At 38.9% G+C, this 27,171-nt stretch overlaps 1 long non-coding RNA gene across 1 annotated transcript; it reads left to right on the top strand.

The window, feature by feature from the left end:
• Positions 1-1,150: 1,150 nt before the first annotated feature.
• LOC142063782 (uncharacterized) lies at positions 1,151-25,930 on the top strand. The gene is made up of 3 exons (XR_012662874.1): positions 1,151-1,334; positions 7,398-7,505; positions 25,278-25,930. It is a non-coding gene; the product is annotated as an uncharacterized LOC142063782 (long non-coding RNA).
• The last annotated feature ends 1,241 nt before the right edge of the window (positions 25,931-27,171 follow it).

Here is a 27,171-nt window from a genome sequence, read left to right as displayed (position 1 = left end):
AGCAAAAGTTGATGCCCTGCTCTGGGCGCCACATTTCCCAAGTTCTGCAACCTGAGGTGCTGCAACCTAACTGCAGTCAGCGAGCCTGCTTGTGCTAGTGACTCCTTCCTGGAGCCAGGGCTGCAGAAGCCATCTTAAAAATAGCTAGGATGCTCTAAGGTAAAGCATCTGCCAGTTTTTCCCCTTGGCATTTTTTTCCTCCCACTTTCCACACAAACAATGGCAACTTTAACAAGCATGTGTCTGCCATAAAATGAGGACTCACTGTAAAAATAATGTTTCATTCAGAGCAAATAGGATTTTAAAAGTGCATTTTCTACAGGGCAAGTTTTTTTAACAGTTCTTGGCTCATGCTTCCAGAGAATTTATTAAAAATGTTACTCTGGATCAAATGAACAAATTCTTAATATAGTTATGTGTTTCCCCCCTTCCTAACTTAAATGTAAAAATTAATGGTTGTGTTCAAGTATAATTGCTATTCCTATTCAAGATATTTTGCTAACACATTTGTATTCTCTGTATGATTTGTTATGACCTATTATTCAGTGTCAGCAACTCCATATTTTGCAACGTTTTGGCAATTAATGATTCTCAGTGTCCTTTGCATAGAGCATAGAGACCTTTACATCGGCTGTGTAATGAGATATGTGCAGAGTTCATTTGCTGGATATAGCCAAATCTCAAAGGTCTGAGACTAATACCTCCCTCTCCATAAGCTGTGGTAAGACTCCACATGATCATCACATTACCAAAGTATGAGCAGGATTAATCACATGGGATTCCAAAATCAGTGACTTGCATCGCATCTGCAATGTTTGTTTTTTCTTAAGCCTCCTGGTCGCACTGATTGCGGGCACCAATTCTTTCCATTTTGCACAGTCTGAGCTATCCAGCAGCTCAGCCTCATGGCCACAACATGGACACCCCAAAGCATCCACGCTTCTCTGTTCCCAAGACTTGTCAGGTCATCAAAGTAAAAAACAAACTAGCAAAGTAAACGGAACAGAAGAAAACAAAACAAACCTGCCAGTGCAGGAGCTGCAGGCTGGCCTGCCTTGAAGGGGTTAATGAATTCCAGTTTGGTATAAGTTTGGATAACTAAGACTTTCCCATGGCAATAAAAGTTCATATTAAACTCAACTGGTCTTGGTTCCTCAGGCCTCACACAGTCTCTTTTTCAAGCGAAACTACAGGATGCTGGTGGGAGTTTTGCCACGGAGAAGGGGTAAGGAGAGCCCCTGATGGATGCCATGCCATCTCAGGAGACAGGGAGTTTCCCTGCCAGAGCCAGCTGCAGGACCAGGCCTACCTTGGGTCTCCAGGATTGGGCTCAGGTAACTTGAGCCTGATAGGTTGGGAAGAAAAATGTACTCCTTCCTGTATTTCATAAGTTGTGGTTTTTTGCATATGCTTGAGAAAATCTATTTACAATATTAAAACAATGTAGACCATAAAAATGGTTTAGTGGCTACCAAAAGATTTAGTTAAGCCCTCATCTAATTCAAAATGTCCCATTAGCTGTGAATCTGGGGGGGGCAATTTAAAATCATTCTGGAAAGTAATGTTTCCTGGGGTTATAATATGGAGTTTTTATTTTGTTTCTTTTTTTTTCCTTTACCATTTCTTTTCTCTTTTTTGGTTTTGTTTAAAGGGTGAATTAATATCTGGAATATCTAGCTGAAGGCTTCAGCATTGGCTTGTTTGTAATGCTGTATACTGTCACTTCTACTAAAAAGGAAAAAAAATATTCTTATGCTTTTTTATTTTCCCCTTTGTCTACAATGTGTGTAAAGAAAAGTGACCGAAAGGAGAGGTTAAGAATAGTTCCTTTTTTCAAATCTATGTTGACTGAATTAAAATGTTTGAATTTTATTGAACAGGGGAAAAGAGATTTTTAAAAGCCTATCTGTAGCCCCCTATAAAAGCTTTTTTTTTAATAAAACTTCTGTTTAAAAAGTATGTTATTAGCAGTATATCCTGTGCTGCATATTAATAAAACAATGGAATTTTGTATTTCTTTTTCTCATAAATTACATAATTCAAACCTTAAAACACCTTTAATGAACACTGACTCGGCATGTGGCACTTAATAAAACTGGGCTAAACTCGTTTTCTGCCTGACAGGCTACCAGTGGAGAATGTGCCCTACAAGTAAATGATTAAGAGGCAGAAATCTTTTCTGGACTACTATTAAACACTTCAAAGATTTTCAAAGTCAGATAAAATGAAAAGCAAATGTGTTTCACTGCCTCTCAAATACCTCAAATGTTTTAGCAGGTGCAAGCAATGAAACCTTCTGTAGTGACAGCACTTTAGGGTCTGCAAAGTGCACCCTACTGAATTATGGGAAAGCAGGGCTTACTTCATAAAAATTCATGATTTTAGATGAGAAGACATGCATGTCCTTAATACCCATCTACATATGTAGCACAGAAGGAGAGTCCCGTTGTGTCTCCCGGTGTCACAGTCTTGTCTTAACTCTTGCTGGAACTGCTGGACTGTTTAATGTTGAGTTTCATAGCCTTTAACCCTTGCAAGCTTTGCCTTTGTTTCAATCCATCAATGGAAGAGCAGGCAGATAGTCTGTCCTCTGCATTGTTTGTGCTCCAACAGATATTGCAGTCCAAGAAAGGAAAGTCCAGCCAGCTGGCAAGAGCAGTCCCTGGGATCCAGGCTGACCTGGCCTCTTGTCCTTCAGCAAAGTGCGGCTAACTCTTGTGTAGTTTTAGCTGCGTTGTTCAGCCTCCCTGTGCCTCAGTTTCCCTCATGCACTGTGTGAGCAATGCTACTTCTTGCCTCATGGGGTGTCACGTGTGCTTAATGCCATGAAGCCTGCAGGTATTAAGGAAACAGGGCTGATAGTCCGGCTGGATTTTTAAATGGCACTTGCGGTCTAAGAAGACTGAGGAAATTTCTTTAGTATTAATTTCTCTGGCATATAAAGGAAAGCCTACACATATTAAATAGTTGTAGCTGCTTTGAACTTTCTCTTCTAGAAAACTGTAAATGAAAGTAGGGCTTATAAAAGCAAAGATAGGTACCATCTGGGCAGGTGCTGGTAACTGCTCTCAGGCTCTGCCAATTTACCAGACCGTATACCTCAATCTTGGTCTGTAACTACTTGAATTTGGATTCAGGAGGATTTTGTCAGATGGTTGCATGGGTTTTGAGAGCCCGACCAATAGTCTTTCTTGTGGAAGTTTGTTACATTTCCTTTGATCGTGCTTTATTTTAACATTTAACTGACAAATAGTTTGTTGAGGATTAATAAATGACTAACACAAGCTAAACATGCTGAGGACCAGATTGTTTTGGGCTATATGTAATCAGAGAAAAAGCAGGAGAAAGTGGTAGGATGGTTTTAAGCAAACTACTATTGAATTCTGCAATGATTCTGCATTTATTAGAATATCTATTAGTTGGGAATTAATTCTTTATGCATTCTCTTTAAATGCAATGTAAATATGTTGTATTTACTTTCACCCTACCGGGACTGTGAAGCTGGAAAGATGGATCACTTTTTCCTGGGCTGCTGAAAGGATATTTCCCTTCCTGCATCTGCAGCTGCTTTGTGCCAAGCCTGGCTGCATGGTGTCTGTCCTGCCCTGAACAGAGTCTGTGGAGGTGGCTGCACACCTTCCTACACACGTCCCAGGGGCTTAGCGATGAAAGACCTGAGTGTTTTCCCTAACCCCATAATAAACCCAAACCCTGTGCATTATACTTAGGAGACAGAGCTATTGCAAACAAATTACTGCACAGAAAAAGGGACCTGCAGTAAGTCTCATTATAAGAGTGGAAGATCACAGGTTCAATAAAATCTCATTATCCCACTACTCTGCATCCTTGGAATCTATTTACCTTTGTGTCAAAGTGCTAAGTGAAGTATCCAGCATAAACTCCCTGATGAATAATAACATGCATGATTAACTTTAAAACCCCACTACATAACTACATGCAAAGAACTGCACTAACCGTAGTGTTATGGTAGAAATTTTTACATGACCAACGACTTGACATTCAGTGCTGTTTCCCACAGCAGCTGCAGCTTCATCATTTCACGCCAATATATGACTTCCTATGGATAGATGGAGTGATAGTAATTCTTCTGTTAGGATGTCAGTGAGTGCACTGATGGGAGGATGTGCGGTGAATCCATGTTACGAGCACAAAAGTATTCAGTTGTGCAATAATAGAACCACACAAATGGTCCCACATTAAAATAAATTCACAGACCCTGACATTATGGAAGCTGAGAACAAATGTTTTGCCATGTAATCCATAAAGAAAATTCGTATAATATATAAAATAATCCAGATCAACTGAAAATATTTATGGGCCAGCCATGCAGCTGGTGTAAATCAGCATAGCTCCACTGAAGTCAATGGAGCGACACCAATTTTAGGCATATGAAGATTTGGCACTCAAGTAATTTGGATTTTCAGCAAGAAAACCCAGAGCTACTTCTCCTGTGGATTTGATGATTGAACCTCTGTTTAAAAGGTTGTGTTTTGAAATTCTGAATCAAGAAAATCATATATTACATTTTGAGTTTTGAACAGCTTTTGCTGGCTGTGGAAACATTTAATTCATCACAGTTGGCACCAAATATTATCTGAGATAGTGTAATGGAAACTTTTAAGGATTGATGAGGTTTTTAACATTTTACATGTGTATTTACCCTTTCCATTTTTTAATACATGAACAGGATTGTAGGGCATTGGACTCTGACCCATATTCCATTACATCCAGGAACAGTCTTTTCATTGGTGTCCAAGAGCTCTGGGTCATTCTCTTGGTCAGCCAGACACTTCTAAGCTGTACATATATGTATATCTCATGTATTGTCTATATTTATTTTGTGAGATGGGAAAAATTAACATGCCTACCATTTACTGAAATGTTTGCACATGAACATTACATCACACATTTAAATAAATACAGATGCATTTATTTCAGCATGTGGATAGCCAGACATCTATGCTTGCCTGGCATACATCTGGATAACTGAAGCATACTATTTCCACTTGTTTATAACTCCTTTCTTTCTGAACCAATTTTTTTTCCAACTTATCCAAGCCCACATTTCTCACTGGAGACTACATGCCAAGTCTGAACTGTTTTCAGTTACCCAAGCACAAGTTAAACATCTGAAACAATTCTTCAAGCATGCTCAAAACCAACCATATGGATTTTTACCAAACTTTCCAAAAGCTACAAAAGTATCAGCCTAAAGGAGTAATTTTTTTTTTCCTGGAAACTCATAAAGGAGCTTAGAAAGGAAGTACCTCTTTAACTAGCAAGGAACACTCAACTACCAAAGAATTATATACAAGAAGTTCTGAAATTGTGTTGCTGGGCACACAGATGTCCTGTGCTGTCCTCTTATGTCATCCAGGTTGGGTAAATTTGGCGTTCAGTCCCAACACAGATAAGACCTATAAGACTGTCTTTTAAAGCTTAGGTTGAAATCAGAAGTTGGGAATTTGGTCTCAACTTTTGCCACTCTCAGGAATGTCTTTCTACCTGGGAGACCCTACCAGTAAGTTCAGTGAGGTGTCCAGCTGTGCTCCTAAGGAGCAAGGTTAGGGCACATGGGCTTCCAGTCTGGCTGAAATCTAGAAAGAGAAATCAGATCTACCACAGCAGGAAACTTTTGGGCTGGCTCTGGATTCTCGCCTCAGTGTTACAGGCTGGTGCAACAGTATCTTGCAGCATAGCAGGGAAAAAGTAGTTTGTGTCCAGGCCAGGCTGACAGGGAAAGTGCAAACAGAGGGGCCTGAGCAGGCAAGCCTTTTAATCTGCACACATGTGCTAGATCCTAACAGAAGCAATGTAGGTAATTTCCATATGGTATGTTCCTATTCTAACAGGCTTTGAGTGTCGAATTTTTTGAGCTCTCTTTTCTTTTGAGATATGATACTCTTTTTTTTAATCAAATAGTAGAAATTAGATTATCTCTTTCTCTAACATGTGACAGCAGCAGATAGAGCAAAGTCATTAGGAAGCACTAGTAAAGACTTTATAGCCAGAGTCAGGGCTGCACCACTGCTCCTGTCTAAACAGGTCCACACAGCAAAAATCACTGGGGTTTGGGCTGCTGACCATGAGGAAGGATGACACACAGCCCCCCCTTGTTGAAGCGTGCTCTGAACTGGTGATGATCAAACAAGGTAACAGTGCATCAGGGGTCTGCTCTCAGCATAGCTTTTGCTGGCTTTGCTTTTGTGAGCCTGAAGTTGTCAGTGTTCCCATGAGAAACTACGCAGGCAGCAAATGTAATGGCAAGCGTAAGCAGTATTTTAAGGACACAGGTGACAGTGAAACACTATCCTGGCTCTCCTCCCCATTTAGTCATGCTTTTCAGTCTATCCTTGTTTGCAGGTGACATGAATTTGATTGTCCCAGCTACTCAGCCACCCAATGAAAAACAGCAGCGGCCATCCAGAAACGAATCAGCATGAAATCAGACAGTTGACAGTGGTTTCTCAGAAATTCCCATTAATGTAGTTACACTGGGGACTGGGTTACCTATTCAAGCCAAGCTGAACTGACACATCTGACCCAACCGAGCACCACTGTGTTTGTGTTCATTCCATCCAGTCCTTTCATGTTTCCAGATTACAGTGATGGTGGGAGGGAAACCTGAGGTGTTTAACAAATATTATTATTTTATAAGCTTCTGTTAAATACTTAGACAAATATTCTGTAATCCTTCAGGCTCATCTTAGGTCAACCACATAGTTAATGAACAATGATAACAAATGAGTAAGTTGAAATTGAAGCTTTGGGGAAAATGCCCCATCCCTTCATCACACGCCTGTGTGCACATATGCACAGAGTCTGTTAAGCATTTACATTTTGGTTCAAACTTACTTGCCACACTCAAGAAAAACAAATTTGCTGCTTCTAATAAGAGGATTGAAACCAAAAGGCATTTAATCTTTTATGATCAACAATAATATTTAAATGCTAGAACATATTAAATCTACTTATAGCGATCCCTTATTACATGAGCTGTTTTCCTTACTAATAAATTACATGTTTAAAAATACAAAAATGTTTGTAAAAATCTGCTTTACTTTTCAAATGTTTCAAAGTATAAACTGCAGGCATTTCTGAATTTTACAACTTAAGCTTTAAAATTATGCAAATAAGTCTTAGCTGAAACACAGAATTCCTGCATTTGGAATTATAATACAATAGCAGAGCAGACCCTGGTTTTCTATAACTATTGTTTTTCCCACCAAAGGCAAAGTATGCAAGCACAGTACTATGGAGACACCAAACAGTCAATGTCTTAATGCACTGATTAAACAGAGCACCTAGAAAATGAAAATTACTGGATTTCCATGCTAGAATTTTAATGATTATTTCTTGTTTTATACCATGCTAAGAAGAATGACAGGCACCATATAGAAGAAGAAACACAAGCCTCTGTCATGAATATCTTACAAAACCCCCAGTCCTGCAGATCCAGGTCAAAATTGTACAGCTTTATTCAGGTGAGTCCCTTCATGTATTACCTTCCCAAAAATCCTGCATGTAGATCCTGATAGCAGAAGTAAGAGCAAAACTTGTGGGGTCATCATTCAAGAAGGGTTTTTTTCTGTTCCTTTTTAAATATTTCCTTCTTCTTTTCGGCATATAGACTTGGTGTCCTTTTATGCAGATGGGGTCATTCTTTCCTAGAATTGTGTAGGATTTGGGGCAGCCAAACTGTTGCCTTCTTCCTGTCATCTTTTCATTGTCAAGAGACAAAGCCCTGTGCAGCCCTGGAGAAATTTAAGGAAAATGTTTCTCAGCGAGGTCCTGATGCTGTAAGGTGCTTAGCATCAGATAGGACTGGGCCCTCAGACAGAACCTATTCTGTTTTTAAGTGGTCTGCAAGGGACACACTTTGCCTGAAATTCATTGCAGCCCAAGATTGCGAACATAGCGTACAATAGATGGATTGGTGTAAAACTATCCCAGATAACTGCTCATACATCTTTCCTCTGTCAGTGAAATTTGCCATGATGTGTTCAAAGCCAAGAGGCATTATTTGTGCTGTCCTGGATCTGTTAAGGAATGGCAGGGGGAGGACAGAGATACTTAGGGATTTAAAAGCAGAGAGAACTCTATGAAAGAGATAAAAGGAGTCAAATGCACAAACCCTATTTGAAGTCCTTAAAGCATAAGAAAAGAAAGTATTAGACTTACCACATAGGGAGAGCTGGAATTTGTGTAGCTCTGGCCCCTGTGAACTGTAGCTGCTATTTTAGGGGTGGTCTGAATGTTTGAAAAGCAAGCCTGAATTCACAAAACTTTTCCCTAGTACTTATAATGCTCTTTTTTTTTTTTCTATAAGAGTTGGTTCTTTTTACTGTTGTTTTTATGAAGTACATCGTAGCTCATGTATCTGTTGTCATGTTAAACATGAAAACAAGGAGAGAACTCTATGGAAGCTGGGCAATAGAAAAGAGTAAAATATATTTTATACTGTGGCTATGTGCATCTATAAGTATTTTCTCCATCATGCCAACACACTAGGTCTCGGAGAGCAATGTTTGACTAATAATTTTCCCTGCAAGTATTTTCTGCATCTGTGCTACCTCCTCTCTCATATAATATATTTCTATTGTCAAAGCTTCTTTCTGCTCTTTTTTTTGCCACTTTCTCTCCTAGGCAAAACCAAGCCTAATATTGCTCAAGTCAGTTTTCAAAACCAAGGAGTTCCAGTGAGTTTGTACTTTGGTATCATATATTTCTCCTTTATTTAGTGTATCTGACATTTAAATGATCTTTTTTGATTTAATATCCACACTGAGGTCCTCACAACACTATTGTTCATTTCAGGTTGCCAGCATTATAGATCAGGGAAGAGCTCAAAAGATATTGTTTGCTGAGCTGCCCTTCAGAGGCTGGTGTTAACCCTACTATTGTATAATATGGCAAATCCAAATTATTCTGTTCTGTGGACTTTACAACACTGTGCTGGAAATCTGATGACAAAATTCTGACCAAGTAGATTCTGCGTGTTTCCTATCTCCTGTCAGCTACAAACATGTTGAGGAAAGACCTTTTATTTACAGCAGTTCGTCAGCTGTACTGTGAGTCCCACACCACAGTGTTGGAAAACCTGCAGAGATGAAAAAAAGACATGAGAGGGTGACTCAGACCTTTCAGACATCCCGTGTATTCCCAGTTCCCTGAGCCACTTTCCCAGTTCCCTGCCACAATTGTATCAAGAGGATCATACGAATGAGGGCGTCTCTAAGTGCCAGAAGGGTGGCATGACTATCTTCTGAATAGAAAAATCAGCATTTATATCCTTCATGCCCCTCAGTATTGCACAGAAGAAGAGCAAAGTTTACAAGGTTCTCTTCCAAAACAGAATAACAGCCAGTTCCTAAGATAACTCACACTGGTAGCCCGTTCACAACCATCTTTTGCATGCCTCTTCAGTATCAATACTATAAGCATTTTATATAAAGTTGAGGGTAGGGATATTGCTTTGCCCCTGTACTGACTGTGTAGGGTTGAGCATTTGAGTGTTTGTTCCCAGATTTATTGTCTCAATGTTGCACACAACCTCTTCCCTGGGACTGTGAGTTTAATATGTTCTTTGCCTCATCAGAAGCCCTTCTCTGTAGAGTTACCTTGCGAAATAGCAGGTGGCTTTCTTCTGCTGCTGGGTATGGTGAATCTCTTCTTGGATGTAACATCTGTGAATCACAGGTATTTTCAGTATCATCCAAAGAATGCAGTTATCTCTTGTGATTATGCTTACTAATATTATTTCCACTATGCTACAAGGAAGCACTGATACTACAAAACCATGTTGTTTTGGTGCTGGAGATTTATACAGGTCAATTCATAACAGTGAGAAAATTAAAAATAAAATATTCTTTTATAGTTTTGCTGGGCTTTATTTCCAAATTAAATTAGCAGTGGGAGTATAACGTCATCCCTCAACCAACAAAAGTCTGTGCAAGCTGAGGTGTGCCCTACTGTAAAGGAGGTAGAGCAACATAATGAATTGCACTTTTCATAACCTATCATGCTGGCCCTTTCCTGAATCTCAGCCAATACCTATATATGTATACTTGTGTATTCATAACTCCACAGCAGTATTCAAAAGCAAATGTGCCTAGAAACGTAGACACATCAGAAGGTATGATAAGTCTTCTACCGGAAAGAATTTTTGGTACACTGAATGCAGTTTGTCATATTTGGGAGATTTTGTAAAATCTCTTTCCAACATTTTTCTCAACAGCCAGTATGTTCACCGTATGAGCTACTGAAGTGACATCTAAGAAACAGCTCATCATCTGCAGAAGTAAAAGTTATTTCAGTAGCAGTCCAGTTGGCTGAGTATTTCTATAATGCACAGATCTCTCAATAATTCAAGTACGGCCAATACAAAAAGATTCAAGGGAAATCTTTAGCTGCTTTCTTATAGCACATAACTGAATGGATAGAAAGAACAGTGAAGGGGCAAGAGTACCAAAGAGTGTGCTGTTGGACCAGTGTTAGGAATATAGTTTTAGCACATACATCAGCAAATCAGGTGCAGTAGGCAGATCTTCATGACTCTTGTAACAAGACAACTATCTTTCAGGAGAGATGGCTATCCAGAGAAAGAGGTTTGGCAGCAGTCACCTTGCAGGCACATCATCTGAACTCTGCAGCTGCGTCGGCTGTGACCCAGGGTGTGCATAACGGATAGCTGAGAGCTTTGTTAATGACTCCAAATGCTTGTCTACCTGAACACATTGCAGCTCAAGGACTGCCCATGATCAGAGCAAGCTCTGCAACTCCTGGCCAGAACTGTTTGCAATTACTCACATGTGAGGATAGTTTCCCTTGGGAAGACTTGTTGGTTTTGGGGAGGTTGCTCACAGAGCTCAGTGCTATCAATCTACTGCCGATCTAAGAGTCAGACCCATATGTTCTTAGCACACCTTTAAAAAGTGACTTATTGGATCATTTGAGCAATTGAACCACATGAATTAAAAAAAAATAAAATAAAGAACAGGGCCATTCTTCTTTAACACCTACTTTATATCTCTTACTATATTTTTGTGCTGAAAATCTATTAGGGCTCTTAATCCAGCTATATCCTTATGCAATTGCAGTGGTGAGTAGAGTTGCCCCTGGGATGACCAAATGAAACAGCAGTTGTCTATCAAGCCCACCACAAAGCAAAGGTACCACAAGAGATACCACAAGAAGTTACCATCCTTAATTGTCACCTGCTGGTCCTCAGCCAAAGGTTCCCCTGGCCCAGCTGCAATGTCAGAACTGAGCTGTGGATTGCATGCAGTTCATTCAGAGACGCTTGCTTAAACCACATCTAGGGATCTTGTTTAATGTGGCTAGGCAGGCAGTCACTGTGGGTTTGAAGAAGCTTCTCTTCAGTGCATAGTCACATTAATAATAATGTTTAGATATTAAATTGGTGGATGAATTCAAGCCCACACTTAGAGAAGAAATCATCATTTGTTCTTCTGAGCCTTAACATTTCTGTACATGCTTAATTATATCTCATTAGCTTCATTGACCACTAGTCATGTTTCATCTAGGATTCATAGAAACTCTTTTTTAATGATTAATCCAAGATCAAGTATGTTTTAAATGAGGGAAATAATTAGGGATTCAATTGCATTTCCAGGAATGTGAGGTTTACAGGAAAGTCTTGATTCTGAAACTCACAATGTTATTGAGTGAGTACGCTGGAATCCCATGTCTTCTCACCTGGGAGCTATTTGTCAAGAAGAATAGCTGTGGTCACAGATGTAATCAAGTAGGCTTCCTTACAGGCATACAGTTCAAGTTCCAGCTCTGTCTCCTTCGTTTACCCAAGACTGTACTGTCTGGAAGTCCATGCACAGGGACAACTAGTGAACAAACACTATATCCAAGTAAATCTGCCACATAAGCCTTTTGAAATTTGATCTCATAGTGGTTTTCTGACGTGAGTGAGTGCTACTCAACAGGTATCACAAGTCAAGCTCGAGTCTTTGCCCTTTTAGTTTCCTTGAGCAGAATCAATAAAAGGTTCTGCAAAACACTAGATTATAGGCAGAGTAGGCTGGATGCAGAAGCCAAATTAACAACCTGCCATGGTGTAGAAAGCTGCAGATTTGCTCTGATGAATGGAGCTCAGAGCAATTTTTTTTTCGGAGTGCGAATTGAAACATTATTGTACAACTATTAGTTTCCAGGAAAAAAAATGTAATTGCTTCTAGATGCTACTCGCTGTTTTCAAGAGCTCTTTAACCTTTAACTTTTTCAGTACAAAGGAAGCCTTGCTGTGCAGTGAATCTAACAAGACCATCATTTATAGTTGGCAGAGTTCATTAGTCAGTCGTAACAGTTTAATTATTAGCATTTTAATGCATAAGTGTTTAACTAGACAGAACAACGGTCTTTTAGGTACAGCATGAGCCTTCTTAAAAGAAAGTGAATTAATTGGTGCTGTTGTTTATACTGTGGCTCATTACTTACTAAAACTAGACAACCAAAATTCAAGAAATTTTGAGTCAGATTTTGTCACCTATTAAATTAACATTATATTTGATGACCTTTTCAGTACATTTCATTTTAATGAAAGTATTTCTGTCCATAGGAATAAAAACTCTTTCATGTTTTGTGTCTTAAAAAATAGTGGTGGTGAGCTGGATGAAGCCAGTTTCTTCAGTTCAGTCCCTGTCTCAGAATCTGTTTTTTGCTGTAAGTTGATTTCTCTCTGAGTTACCTCTGCTTCAGAACTAGTAATGAAGCTATAGTATCAGCCATGAGACAGGTTACTAGATATCTGAGGTAAATAAATAGTCTGAAAATTAAAAAGCTGCATATATTTGAAAAGCCCAATCTTTTACAAAGAATAGCATTTTTTTTCATGAAAATGTTTGCATCAATCCATTTTCCATTTTTTAGAAAATGTTTGATGAAAACTTTCTCCTCTACAGTTTAAAGTAATTCTTTAGGATTATTTTTTTTTCTAGATTACACTCTTGCCTTAATCCTTGTAGGAGCTCTTTTTTTTTCCTTTTTTATGGATTGCTGGAAATAACAGTTGTGTGGGAGCTAGAGGTCTGAAGGGGGATCTTTGGAAACAGGTTGGATTGCTTGGGAGATCAAAGGAAAAGAATTAAAAAAATGCAGATGCTTATCAGAACAGTGCTTCCGGACCGTCAAGGAATCTCATTTCTAACTGTGGACCAAAAGAAAATATGTGAACGTGGGTTATCTTCATTATCTTGGCATGGCAGGTTAATGGTGTGGCAGACTATGTACCAAGAAGTCCTACAGTATTGTATCAGCCCATGGTGATGATGCCACTAGACAGTGCCCCTGACACACTGTTTTTATGGCTTTTACAAGCCTGCATATGTTGAGGGATAACTGCTATTAGCCCTTTTCAACCTCTGCTGCACTGTGACCAACAAATGAGGTATGATACGGTTCTCTCCTTTCATCCAGCCTTGTTCAGCTTTCCCTGTGACCCTTCCTTCCTCCTTGCCCTCCCTTCCCATCCCTCCCTCTCCCCTCTGGAGCATGATGTCCTTCATGGATTAAAGCAAGGCAGGGACTAAAAACCTTGAGGAGCATTGGTTTATAGCATTTTGATGGGGAAGAGGGAAGTGTGCAGACAGATTGGCTGATTTTTTTAAAATCTGGTTTACATCAGTTGTACTATGCTTGCATATAGTATGATTTGGCCCTTGATATGTCTGCCCATGATCTTAGCGTGTCTTACGCTGAGGGCAGTGACTGTCTTCTGCGAATTATGGGGTGCCCTGAGTGCCGGTAAATTAGGGGATTTCAGGAGCTGACCCCTCAGCCACTTAGTTCTCTATAATCTGGCAGATGGTGGTGCATGGCAAGAAAAGTTTTGCAGAGTCTTTGTGGAATGGTGGGGTGATGCTACCAATGAATAATTTTTTTTAAGATTTTCTGATAAACTGACAGTCTCTCTGCAGCATTCCTGTGTTTTGTGGATGGTGAAATGTGTTGCAACAAGACTTAAGGATCATTTAAAAACTGTCCCTTCTTATAGTTTATTGCAGACAGAAGTATTGCATCATATTTACTCATTAAATTAGAAGCTCCAGGTTTTATGGAAGGAAGAAATACCTATTCAGTTTTAGCATATAATGACGCCTATCCAGTTTCACTGACATTTTATTAGTACTTATTTATTTTAGCAGGATATTTATAATCAGAACTAAACATTTGTTGTGGAAATGCCTTTTCTTCAACATTTCCAGACACAGTGTGTCTTTAGTCAGACAAAGGGTTTTTATTTTCAAGGAATGGTATTTCAGAGCTGGAAATGCCAGCTCCCTGGTGCTGAGATGGAGTTTCTGGAAGTCTCTTCCAGATGTGAAGCTTTAAGGAATTAAGTTATATTGGGAAAATGGATTATCCCTAGTGGAGAGCATTTTATCACCTCGTTAGGTTTAGGAAGCCCAGGTGATAGAGGAGAGTGGGAGAAAGAAATGTTAGTACAAAATACTTCAAATCACAAAACAACAGGGAAAAACTGTCTCTGATAATACACTGATACCACTGTGAAGTCTATATCTCGGTTATTGTATGATTAATATGTTATAATTTAATCAAGTGATCCTATGAAGAAGAAAAAGACTAAGCAAGTCTGGATTGCCCCTATACAGCAGGCTGAGAATCACTAAGCAAATGGTAATGTTCTGATGGCAGAGTGACTCTGTACAACCAGCCAGCTTGCTGACAAAAGAATGCCACCTGATCTCTCAAACACGAATTTTTTACACTATTTCTACACTTGTTTTTCTTGATTTCTGCTTCCACTGTCTGTCTGATTATGCTTTGCCTCTGTGTGTGTGAGAGAGAGGAGAAAGTGTGTGTTTTGTATGTATCATCAGATTTGGGCTTGCCCTCTGAGGATATCAGTGCCCTAATTAGCACTTCAGTATTATGCAAAAGGGAAAAGCATTTCTGGTTCCCTTTAGACACAGAGGGCTTGCTTATCCTACACAGCCTTGTCTCAGAACAAGGGAAGTTTGTTCTTGGTGTACCTGGTTGGTGTCCCCTCCCTGTGAACGGGACACTCATTCCTCTTGGGAATTCCTCTTGAGTTTTAAATAAAGTGGCAGCCTGTTTTTCTATAACCCTATTTATGCCTGTGTCATCATTTGCTTGCTGCTGGAGTCAAGACTACAGGTAACACAGAAAAACAGAGTGCACAAAGATTTGTAAAATACACTGCTTGTCCATAGTTTTTACCTGTACGCAAGTGAGAGCTGAGGGTATCTGTCTCTGTGCTGGAGCTCCAGATATTAAAGCATGGTTAAAAGCTTGTTAGAGTTGTAAAGGAAAGCACTAAGAAATCACAAAATGTCAAAGCTAAGGCTCATTTATAAATTCATCCTTCTTCAAAATATGAATAACAGTGTAGGCAGATTTTAATTCTGTTTTTCCTAGATTTATGTGTGAGTGAGAATAACTCGGTGTGCACAAATAGACAGCTATGCAGTCTGGAAGAGCACATACTAAACCCTTTTTTCTTACACGTAAATAGAGATGATTCCAAGCCAAACCCCTAGCTTCAAGCTAGTTACGGACCTTAGGGAGTTCAAAATCAGAATCTGGATTTGGATCTGAATTTAGCAGCTTAGGCCCATCTGTAATAAATACATACAGGATGAAATGTAGATAACTGAGATATAAGGCTATATAGACTTCAAAGTGGCTCTGATAAAATCATGATAACCACAAGAAAGAAGTGGTGTGTGATCTCAGATGAGATATCCCCAAGATGTCTATACAGCTTAATTTTCCCACATTGTGTCCTTTTATCTTCAATGGATAAAAGGTGAATTATTATTATTCTAGGCACTGGAGTAGTAACGCCTGTTATTCAGGTTGTCTAACACTTTCCATTGTTCTCCCTCTAGTACTCGCTTATAACTTTTGCAGACTTTAACCTCCTGAGCTAAAGTTTCCCATGCTTGGTGTTTGCCTCAGGTTGAATTTGATCAAGAATAGGTATTCTGCTTTCAAGACTGTAGCAATAAATCATGTCCACATTTGCTTCTTCATTTGTAAACTGTCATTTTAAGATAGCTGGACAAGGGAGCAAGCAAACAGACAACTTTAAAAGCGTGCACTGTCGTACTCCCCTTATCGAAAGAACAATCATGTTAAATCTCGAACAACAGAAATTCAGACAGCAGGTGGGTGTGAGATGAAGGAGAAAATGGTATTTCTCACATGATGGCACCTGTGCTTTCCTTCTCATAGGAGCAGCCTCTGCCTCAACAGAGTAATCCACCTGCTTTAATATCCATAGGATTCAGTTTTCACATAGCAATGCAAAAAATAAGAGAGGTCTAAGTCTGAGAAATCTGCACAGCCTGAGATCTGTCCCACATTCCCCACCCAATCAGCAGATAGGAGCTCTGCTCAGCCAACCTGCCATGGTAGTTGATAATTATTGTTGTATTAATTGGTGCTGTCCAGACTAGACAGAATGTAAAAGATCCCACTGTGTCCAATAATTAATGTTTTTCCCTCACTGCAATGTCATTAATAAGGGGTTCCTCCAAGAAACAAGTAATTGGATGGTTCAGCTTCATTAGGGTATTTTTAGATAAGGTTTGGTCTAGAGACATATAGAAAAGCTTATTATGTTTATTTAGACTGCATTATCTATTGCTAATGTGTTATACTGATTTTGTATCTTCCACATTCTCAGGGATTGTAATGATAAAAGGAATATACAAATTATGATTTAAATGAACAGAAATATAGCCTTTAATTTAGTTATATTAAAACAATGAAAAAGTGCCATCTCAAAATAAATATCACCAGTATCCTATAAATCTCCCCTTTACTCAGAGATACGCAAAGCTATTGTCACAGGAAGACAAAAGTCAGCTTTTACTAATTAGAGATTAGTGTAGTGGAGCACTCTTGTTTTGGCAATTATCTGAGCAGCTTTTGAAACAGGAATGTGTAAATCTGGTTTTGGAAATAACTTTGAAAAGAAGACTAAGGGGCTTTTTCAGGGATATCATTTACATGGTCATGTATGACTTTATTATTCTGCAAAGATGCCTTGGGAATCTGACTCACATGAAAACTTGATATGCAAGTGAGCTATAGACCAGGATGTGGCGGATTTACACAGGAAACATATATGGCTAGTCAAAACAGCTCTGTTTTACCACAAAGGAGCTTTGCACAGGCTTTGCAAGGATTTTATGTGGGAGCTTATTCTTGAACATAGCACATAGCCAGTTTTTCACAACCTGAAGTTACTCTAGTTAAATTTTTAAGGCAACTTAGCCAAAGTGGTCCCATTCACAGCTGCATCCTTCTTAATCTCGTCACAAGACATGGATCTCCCACTAGGAAATTATAATCTACAGTTTAGTGTCTGTATTATACTTAGTGCAAACACAAGAGACCACATTCATCCCAAAGTAATTCTCTAAATATGGGAGATGCACAACAGGGATGCACTTTGGCCCACAGGGTGTCAGATACTGAAAAGGACTCATCATACAGAGCTAAATAAAAGCAAAGAAAAACATATTCAGGGAAAGTGTTCAGAAACTCAGATGATTTTTGTTGATCCTTATTAAGTTATTGTGTCGGTCAGTATTTTCAGTAAATTCTAGCTGTAGAAGGGATTCTGAGCCGGAATCTGATCTCAGGTATTTACAGATATAGAGTAATTCCATTAACTTCTCACTGGGGCAAATGACAAAAGAATTTGCCTCCTCCCTCCCTGCTGGATACTTCTTTGCCAAGAATCTTGCATATTGACAGCTCTACGCAAACTGTTACCATCAGTACTATTTTAAAAAGAAGAATCCTTATAAACAATATGCAGGACACATCCAGACAAATGTCTAGACCTACCACACTGAGTTCACCTCACATAGAAGTAAATACAGCTTCAGGAAAGTCACCATATCATAATTTTCTTTCATAATAGAAAGTTATTTTGATTAGTATAAATTATCTTTAAAAGGCACAGAATTTTGTTTTCTGTCCATGTCCTATCCCAAAGTCTCTGGGCTCCTGTCTGCTTTAGGATAGTATAGAGAAAATCACCCGTAATTCTGCTGAAGTCAGGGAGTTACACCAGTGTAAATCATAGCACAGTAATGTCCTTGATGTCCCAGGTTCTTCAATAAGATTCACAAAAGTAAATTCCATTAACATGTGTAGAAATACATCTTTCTCATAATGATATGACTATAAACTTTTGTATTTGAGAACGGTAGCAGAGAGACCCTTCGAAAGCCAGATATTGATAGCTTGCTTTATGTTTAAAGATGTCAACAGAATACAATGGTTCTCAGCATCCCTATTAGTTATCTTTAGTAAGAGAGAAGAAGATTTAAAGTAAGGGAATGAGGTTTGCAATGTAACAAGATAAAGTCATCTCCTGCAGCCTAGAGGATTTCTTTAATCTTATTTTTAGAGAAGAGCTGAGGAGCTTTTGCAAAACCAGCTTGTTTGGATTCAGTTTCTATTTTATCTCATCCACAAAAGTTTAGAGTTGAAGGGGGAAACAGATAAAAGTTTTGAGCAAACTGGGGTGGTTTTACACTGCTCTCATCAACCTTCTTAATCCTGGTTCGGTTTTGTAAAACTGGTCTTAATCCAGATGTCTTCTATCCAACCTATGAAAACATGAGGAATTCATAGAAAAGTTTGAAATTAAGAGCCATTTTTTAAGAAGTCATATTTTCTTCTAGTTTGCATCTAGAAAATTGTTAATCTTTTTTCCATTGACAGTAATGTGTGTCCACAGCAAGGGTTTGATAGGCATAAGTAAAAATATTTCATTTAGATTTGTTCATGAGGAAATTTCTCCCAAAATTAAATTTGCCCAAGGAAAACTTGAGCATTAGACAAGGCCCTCATTCTCTTTACAGGTTTATTTTAGTATTTCAACCAATGTGAATACCTTTAATTTAAACAAAAAGAGTCATTTTCAAGATTCAGGAGTGTGTCTGCATTTTGTTTTTCAGGTCTGTGATTTTAATCTTCTCTGTATCTGGAGTGAGTTTAGGTATCACTGGGAACGACAGGGAGGATTGGGGATCAGAAATAAAATATCTTTGTTTTAATCATACAGGATACAACCAGAATATGTTCTTCTGATTCTGTATTTTTCTTCTTCAAACATAATAAAAGACTGATCACTGAAGACATCTGCTAGGAACATCTTGCATAAGGGAATCAGTTATCTGCTCTGAAGTATGCCATAGTCCAAACAACAGGTAAAAACATCTCTTGAGATTAAGTTTTTCTAAACTGAAAATTCCTGGTTACCATTGCGATGGTTCCTTGTGAACATGTTTCCAAGCACCCAGAGCTGTCAAGAACCACCAAACCTTTACATTTCTCATCAACCATCACAGCAGCTACACAAAACATGAAAGTTGAAACATTTTATTGCTGTCATTCACCGTGGCCTTTGATCACAAAAACCAACATCTCATTTCCCTTGTGTGGCCCCTCCTTCTCTTCAGGGAGAAACAGGTAAATCAACACTCATCTTTCTGGATTGCTTTGCTGTATCTGATTCATCCAGTACTGACAAATATTTTTGTCATCTCCAAAAAGCTTCCGGGGATAAATGTTAAAGTCCTGAAGGACCTCAGGCCTTTCTCTAAAGTCTGAGCATTCTTAGCATTTGTTCCTACAGGCAAACATTTACAAGCTCTGTCCTTTGCCTGATATTGCTCAACAAGGAGGCTGCTGGAAGAACAAGAAAGACAGAGTGGTTTGAAATACCAGGAGTGAGAAAATTATGCCTACTTGTAGATCTCCTTGCTATCAAATACAGCATCTTAGAGATTCGTCAATGCTTAGCTGCCGTGAACATGTGGATCTGCATCTACTTCAGAAGAGGGTGTGCTTGGTAAGGTTTGGTTCCTTTATGGTCAAGGGACCTTGAACTGCAAAGTCAGTCTTGGCATACTTTCAATATACTTGCATAGACACACACTTGGCTTGTAGACCCAAACATAGCAATGATGACCAAAATCAGCTGTGTCTGTCTGCGCCAGCCCCAGCGGTTGTGATCGGCTCTAGCAGGCTCGGATCCAGCTGTAGTGATTCAGAAGCTGATGAGCTCCAGCCAATATTGGTAGAATTTGTAAAGAGAAATAGTCACAAATGCCAGTAAGAACCATAATTCAACAACCTGTTTGCTTAATGGGACAGGTCAGCTCTCCACAACAGATGCATAGAGCAGTTCAGTTTAAGGTTTTGTCTTGCTATGCAAAATTAGCTGCCCTTAATTCTTCATGAAGCCATTAGCTTCCATGACAACTGACTTACCAGAAAGTGGTGATCAAGCAAAAATCTAAAAAAATCCCAAAATTAATGAAGTGATTTCTCACACAAAAATTTTGTTTCTATTCTTCTTACGTACTCTCTAGACCTACCCACAGGATCTGGGTATGTGGAGCAGCAATAATTCTACAGCATCAGTCATTAAGTGCTCTAAAAACAGAAATCCTGTGTAAACAGGTTCTTTTCTCTCTGTTGTGTTGAGCTGCTGTGTTACCATGAGGAAAATGCATTTTGATTATCAACAGAATATATGAATGGCCAGCATTTTTATTTTTTTTTTGCTGCAGCTTAAACTGAAATGGGGAGAGACAAGCCTTCTACGGCTATCACACAACCAGACTGACTGCTTTGAAAATTTGTTTAAAAACAAATCCTCAGTGCCTTGGGCAATCTGGACAGTGACACCAACAGTTGGGAGAAAAGAAAGAAACTTAGGAGGGAACATCTCCTTGTGCTCACTGCCAGCCCTTGAATTCCTGGGAAGGCATTCCTAGAAAAAGGGCCTCCAGTCAAGTCGGTGAATGGAAGAGCTGCCTCCAGAAAAATCAATTCTGTGTGGTAAGAACCCAGCGCCTCTGTTTTGGAGGCCTTCCTTCTTTGAAGCTGAAAAATCAAATGAAGCTTCAAAACTTCATCTCAGCTCTAAATTGTCATAAATCTTATTTGTGCTATGAAAGGAAACAAAGTAGACTGAACGGGTAATCAATCAGCTGATGTGCCCTGGAATTCCTGCAGCTTCCAAGTAAAAGGAAAATCCCTTCCCTTGTCTCCAGAATGTATTTTATTTTTTGCATCGCTCAGGGTGCTCCCAGTTTTGCACAAAGAGGGGAATATCACATGATGACACTTGTGGAATTGTTTTCACTTACACATGACTTGACTGGAAAATAAGCCAGTTTTATTTCAACGGGATAGGCAACACCAGGAGGAAAAAGAAAGCAGGAATAAACCCCTCACTGATTGCAAATGCAACAAATGATACACACTCACGCACACAAAAAGGAAATTGAAGAATGGAATCTGACCCTCCTTGAAATGTAAACTGTGTACAGGTTTACTTTTAAAAATGAACAGATGTTTCTGAGATTAGGGGAAACTACTGTATAAAACCTCTGCTGGGTGCCTAATATTTTAGATTCCACAGCCCACGATTTCTTAAAGCCGAAGTTTCAGAACTCTCTACTTTCTAGTAAAATATTAAACAGTCCAAAAGATGCATAACTTCTGCACCTCTCCAGTTCTTGATTTTATATTTAGTTCTCAGCGTTATCAGCGATCACTTACTGGCATGAGACCCAGCAATCTGTATTCTTGCTCTATAATGTTGCATAACATTATTGTTGGCAGTCCTGGAAAGGAGACAAGCGTATTTGATAAATAACACACATTTTTCCTCCAGCAAAATATGCACAGCTGAATCCTTCAGGAGACATCAAACATGGTTGCAGCGCATGCATGTTTCTAGATTGATTTTTTTAATGTTATCAGCACTGGATAAAGAAACTACAGAAGGAAACATGCAAGATTTTGCCTTGCCTCCTACCTTCTGAATGGCAGCAGGCTGGAAACCACAGCCTTAAACCCCTTACTGACACACTGGTAAAGAGGGCTTATAATACATTTTACACATTTCATACATGTGCAGTGCCTGAGAGAGGCACTTCAGTGTATATTTTACATCTGCTGCTCAATTCTCAAGTACCCACTCAGGGACATGAAAGTACTTGATGAATTTTGGTTTTTAAAGGGATATTTCCAAATAGACCATTATTATGGTACCTTTCAACCACATTGTCTGTGTGAAAAGCTTTCAGTAGTAAAATATATGTTAGATTGATGTGTCAAGGGACTTGGGAGGGAGCTGTTGGGGAGCCTGCACCTTTGTGTTTATTTAATGCCTGATGATACAGCAGTAACACTTCTGTATTCCTGTTTCTAGCGATCGGAAAGGTCTTAGCCTCATGGGCTTATGCACACTGTGTGCGTTACGAAAATACTATGTTTTGGCATAATTGGAGACTTAAGACCTATGTATACTGTCTTATGCAATGATGTGAAAAAATTCTTTTCAAAAGTATTGGAAGCAGCAGAATGTACTCGTCCTATCTTCACAAAGGCCTTGTCTTCAGAGAACTGCAAGAATCAGTTAACCTTTTACAGTTTCCATACTTAGCATCTTTCAGAGCAATATAGAACGCATGCTCATCCAGACATGCGTATATATACACACATACAGACATATATATTTATACACATATGCACATAGAAGAGGAGCCATACTTTTTCAGTGAATTGGCTCACTCTTAAAATGGCTTTTTTAATTAAATGAAATAAGTCAATTTGGGAGCTATCAAATACAATTTAGAATTTTTCACACACCTCAGATGTGTAGTACTGACTCCAAAAAATATCAGCTATGCCTGGGAATGTGTTTGTAATATTTATGCAACAACGCTGGCCACTGTTGTGGTGGCTAATGAAGAGATAAGCCATGAAATACAATGCTCCTGCAAAAATTAAGCTGCGAATCTGTGATGAGTGCAGAGTAGGCAAAAAAGATATTTCTCCATGCCTACAGTGAATTGACTTTTTAAATACTGCTTTTTTTCTGTTTGCAGTAGCTGATTTCTGAAAAGTAATGGAGTTTTGCAACATATTTACAACACTCTTGAATGCAACTGTTATTTTTATCTACACTCTGTTTGACAAGTCCATTCTATGATGAAAGGATACAGTTTTATGGATAATCGAAGTATTTACTGACTTAAATAGCTAAATAATTTCACTTCCCTATATTTCTGTATCTGAATAAGATCTTTAGCTAGAATGATTACACAGAAGCTGACACACCAGCTGAAAACTGGGTGGTCCATAACATGTAGAATTAATAGAGCTACACGTGTGAGCCAAAGACCACAAAAGTATCTTCAAAACTCTTAAATTACTTCAAGGGGGCTTGGATCAGGCCAGGACGCATAGAACTTAATCTAAAATTATTTTAGAGACTCTTTCTTATTTCCTCTCCTCCTTCTCTTCTAGGACTTTTTGAAATCAGTAGGGAGTTAAAAAATAGAGCCAGAAAATGAAAGTTATTAACAAAAGGGTGTTTGGGGTATTTAGAAATCAAAACATTGTTCTAAAACATATATAAGAACAAAGAGCACCTGTGCACAGCCGTACTACAAGGCAGGTACCTAATGAAAATTATATTGTGTTGCTAATTTACTCTGAAGCTTCTTGTCTATTTATAGCCTTCAAAGTACTTCCATTACAAAGATGTGAGGCAACACAGTTTGATTACCTTTTTATGTGCATTACATATGCAGTGCAAAATGATGTAATTGCTTGATTGTTTTTGGTAGACTTTTACAATATATATATACATGTATATGGTATTATACATAAATCTAACAGGCATAACAATTGACATTAGAACCTTTATTTTAATTCACAAACAAATCCAATGCAAAGGTGGTGCCAACACTGGTTATTGTCTCACAATTTGATTTATATTCTCCATGCTGTGTCTGGTATATACAAGTAGGGGTAAAATGGCTGATGTTTGCAAATGCCCGAAAGGCTAATAAAGATCACCCTGCTCCCAGCATGCTCTCTGCTGTCAGAAACCAGCAATTAACTTAATAGCGTTCCTGAAATGCGGTAGATCTGTGAGATGTGGCATGTGTTGACATTCTCTGGCTGATCTAAACAACCTCCCATCACTGAATAGAAGGATATGTTTGCTATTTGAATTATTTAGGAGCTTGTTATGTGAATTATAAAGCAGCACTTTGCAGTATTAAGTCTAATATTTTATGATCTTCAATTGATTAGGTAGGCTTTCAGGATTACCTGTAAAGGTTAGGATAAAACAATACGGATTCTGGCAATTTGTGTGCAGAGCTGGAGTTTCAAGCTGTATACAGCAAAAGGTTGGAAAAGTGTTCTCTTAGCTTTTCTTCTAAAAACACTAGGCTGCTTTGCGTTTTACATACAAACAGGCAAAAGAGGTTTGTCTTGAGATGTCCAAAGGCAACAGGGGAAGTGACTCATTCAGTGAACTTGAGCTGCATCAATATTTTTATGAGTTTTACCAGGTATTTGTGTAGCGAGTTATTTATGTGAGGGAGAGAATGGCAAAGTCTTGCATGTGGCAAGGACTAAGAAGAGGAAAAAACAAAGTGCATTGGATTTGCAGGAAGAAACCAACAGGCCTGAGACAGACCCAAACAAAGGTGGCGAATGATAAATAAGATGATGTGGAAGGAAGTATAAAAGCAAGAGGGCGAGAAACACAGAGGGAGAAGAGACAAAGGAGCAAGTCTAAGACAAGGTGCAGAGGGACATTGAAAAGAAAATACAAGAGAAAGGGAAAAACAAAGCAAGACTTTCAAAGGAATTGAGAATAACCCATAATGCCTCACAAAGCTTATGTTTGGTCCTGCATATTTCTTCTTTCTCAGTGCTTCAGTAGTTCTGTGCTACTGGCCATCGCTTCTGACAATAGATGTAGGAATATTGGCTCACTATAAACATAATTAGCAGATTTAATGCTTCTGCCACTGCACGGAGGAACAAGAAAACTCTGATCTTTTCTGACTGGCCTTTTAGTGGAGCACAGGAATGAAATCCACCAGGCCTTCAGAAGGTGTGTAGCTCCCATTAAAAACCACACTTGCATTTATTTTAAGGATGAGGCCCAGTCAGGTAGCGCTTTCTTGGACCCTGTGATGGTCACCATTTTGAGACCACCACACAGTATGTATCTCAAGATTACATGAGACTGTATGTCCATCTAGGAATGTGGCTTCTGTGTAATGAGCTGCTGGGTCCCAGCGAAGGCGAGTGAGCAGAAGTTGGGCAATAAAAAGTTATTATCTGGCACAACCAGAGACATTAATCTGTGATTTATTTTTGTCTGTCAGGCTAAGCATTGAATAAATATGGCAAAGGAACAAAACTCCTCAACATTGCTGAGCGGAGCTGTACAGAGCTGCGGAAATTGGTACCCTGGCCACAGCATGGGTGGACACATTCCTTGGAGTTAAGCAGAAGACTTTCTGTCAGACCAATGCAAACTCTGTAAATCCTGCAAACAAATCTGGCTCCTTTACCCTGAGCCAGATTCAGCATCATTCCTGCACCTACAGCCCACTAAAGTCAACCTTCAAATTCTCCTTTTAAACCTGGAAAGAGCGTCACATCATGCTCCACGAACAACACAGGGATGAGCGATCCAGCCAAACAGTTATATGACTTTTAATCTCATCCCAAAAAATCAGTAGTTTGTATTTGCACTGGCCAAGTAGTGTGCCAGGTAAGACATGGGGGCCAGTCCTGTGGATCCCCATGCCACGCTGGTGGCAGTTGCCCCCCTCTGCCAGGTAGCTGAGTCCCCTTTAAACTAAATGCTTGGAGGCTTTCCTGTTATTATTTTATACAGTCAAAATCAGAAGAGTTGGGGACACCCCCTGCCCATGTTGGAGCATTGTGGTCATGTAGGAGGCCAGCCCCCAACTCCACCCTCACTGATCCCCTGCCAGCACCGGCTGCCGGCTGGAAACCACACACGCTTCACCTCACCATGGGAAGAGGGAAGGACCAGAGCCTCTTCCTGCTCTTGTTTTCCTTTGCACACCAAAACATATCCATCTTATAATTTCTGAAGAACGAAATTGTAAATGTCAGCGTCTTATCTTTGCTCAGCAAACAGTTTACGAAATGCAGCTCGTCATGTTTATGGAGCGCATTAATCTTGTTGCCAGCAATGGGGATCGAGGCACGTTGAATCTGGGAGTGGTGGCATTATAAAAGGGAGAATAAAGTAAGGCAGAATAGTACAGAGCTACATTAATTTATAACGCTCACTGTGTTATAACCAGCAGCCTTAGATTAACATGATGTAAATTATTGCACACTACTCCTTTCGCGTATGCATGGGTTTTTCCAAGCAATTACTTATTTTTCACTGCTCCCCACTGTTCTGAATGCAGTTATTGACAAGTAACAAGGTATGGATTGTTATTGCTTTTCTTGTCATAAATCCCTGTAGACATTTACTTAGCATGAATTAAATCACAATCACGTGTCATTTATTTTGCATAAAATGAGATATAAGTAGTCTGAATCATATAGCTATGGAAAGAACAACCATGTCATTGTTTTCTATATTTGAACAATAATTCTATATTTAAACTTAAATATTATAATTAACAGCTTTGTTTGCCTTGCTTAGAGTTAGATAGGTAAGATTGACACGTCACTTTTGACACCAGGCATTAGATTTAATAAGCATAATTTTCATTTATTTGAGTCTAGACTGATTTTTTATCAATGTATTTATTGTAGAAAGCAAATGTACATAAAGAAAGTTGGCATATTTATGAAGAAAGCTAAAATGACTTTTATGTGTTTCTTTGTCCAACTGATAAAATACCTACTGGCATGAAAATACCTATAACAAGAGCTGAAATCACACCAAACTGTAATTGACATGTGATTTTAAAAAATGCTCAAAGTAATAATATACTATCTCCTAAGTAAAGATTCTTCTGTTCACTCTTTATCCATTTCCAAGAATCTTTTTGTCATGTAAATTTGCATTGATTAGTTTTTAATTTGAGTTTCTAAAAATGTGCTCTGAATACCTAATTCCAGCAAAAGTACATCTTTTTTTTGCTAGTATTAATAACAATAATTGCAGTCCACAAATGGGGAGCCTTGATGGATATTTTTTTAACATACATAAACTTCAGCTGCTTCAATGATCTTTAGTTTCGCTGAAAGCCTTATATTAGTTACTTATGCTGGTAAATTTAA

This window comes from Phalacrocorax aristotelis, chromosome 12 (assembly GCF_949628215.1).
Source record: "Phalacrocorax aristotelis chromosome 12, bGulAri2.1, whole genome shotgun sequence".
Lineage (NCBI taxonomy): Eukaryota > Metazoa > Chordata > Aves > Suliformes > Phalacrocoracidae > Phalacrocorax > Phalacrocorax aristotelis.
This window is presented reverse-complemented; position numbering and strand designations above follow the sequence as displayed.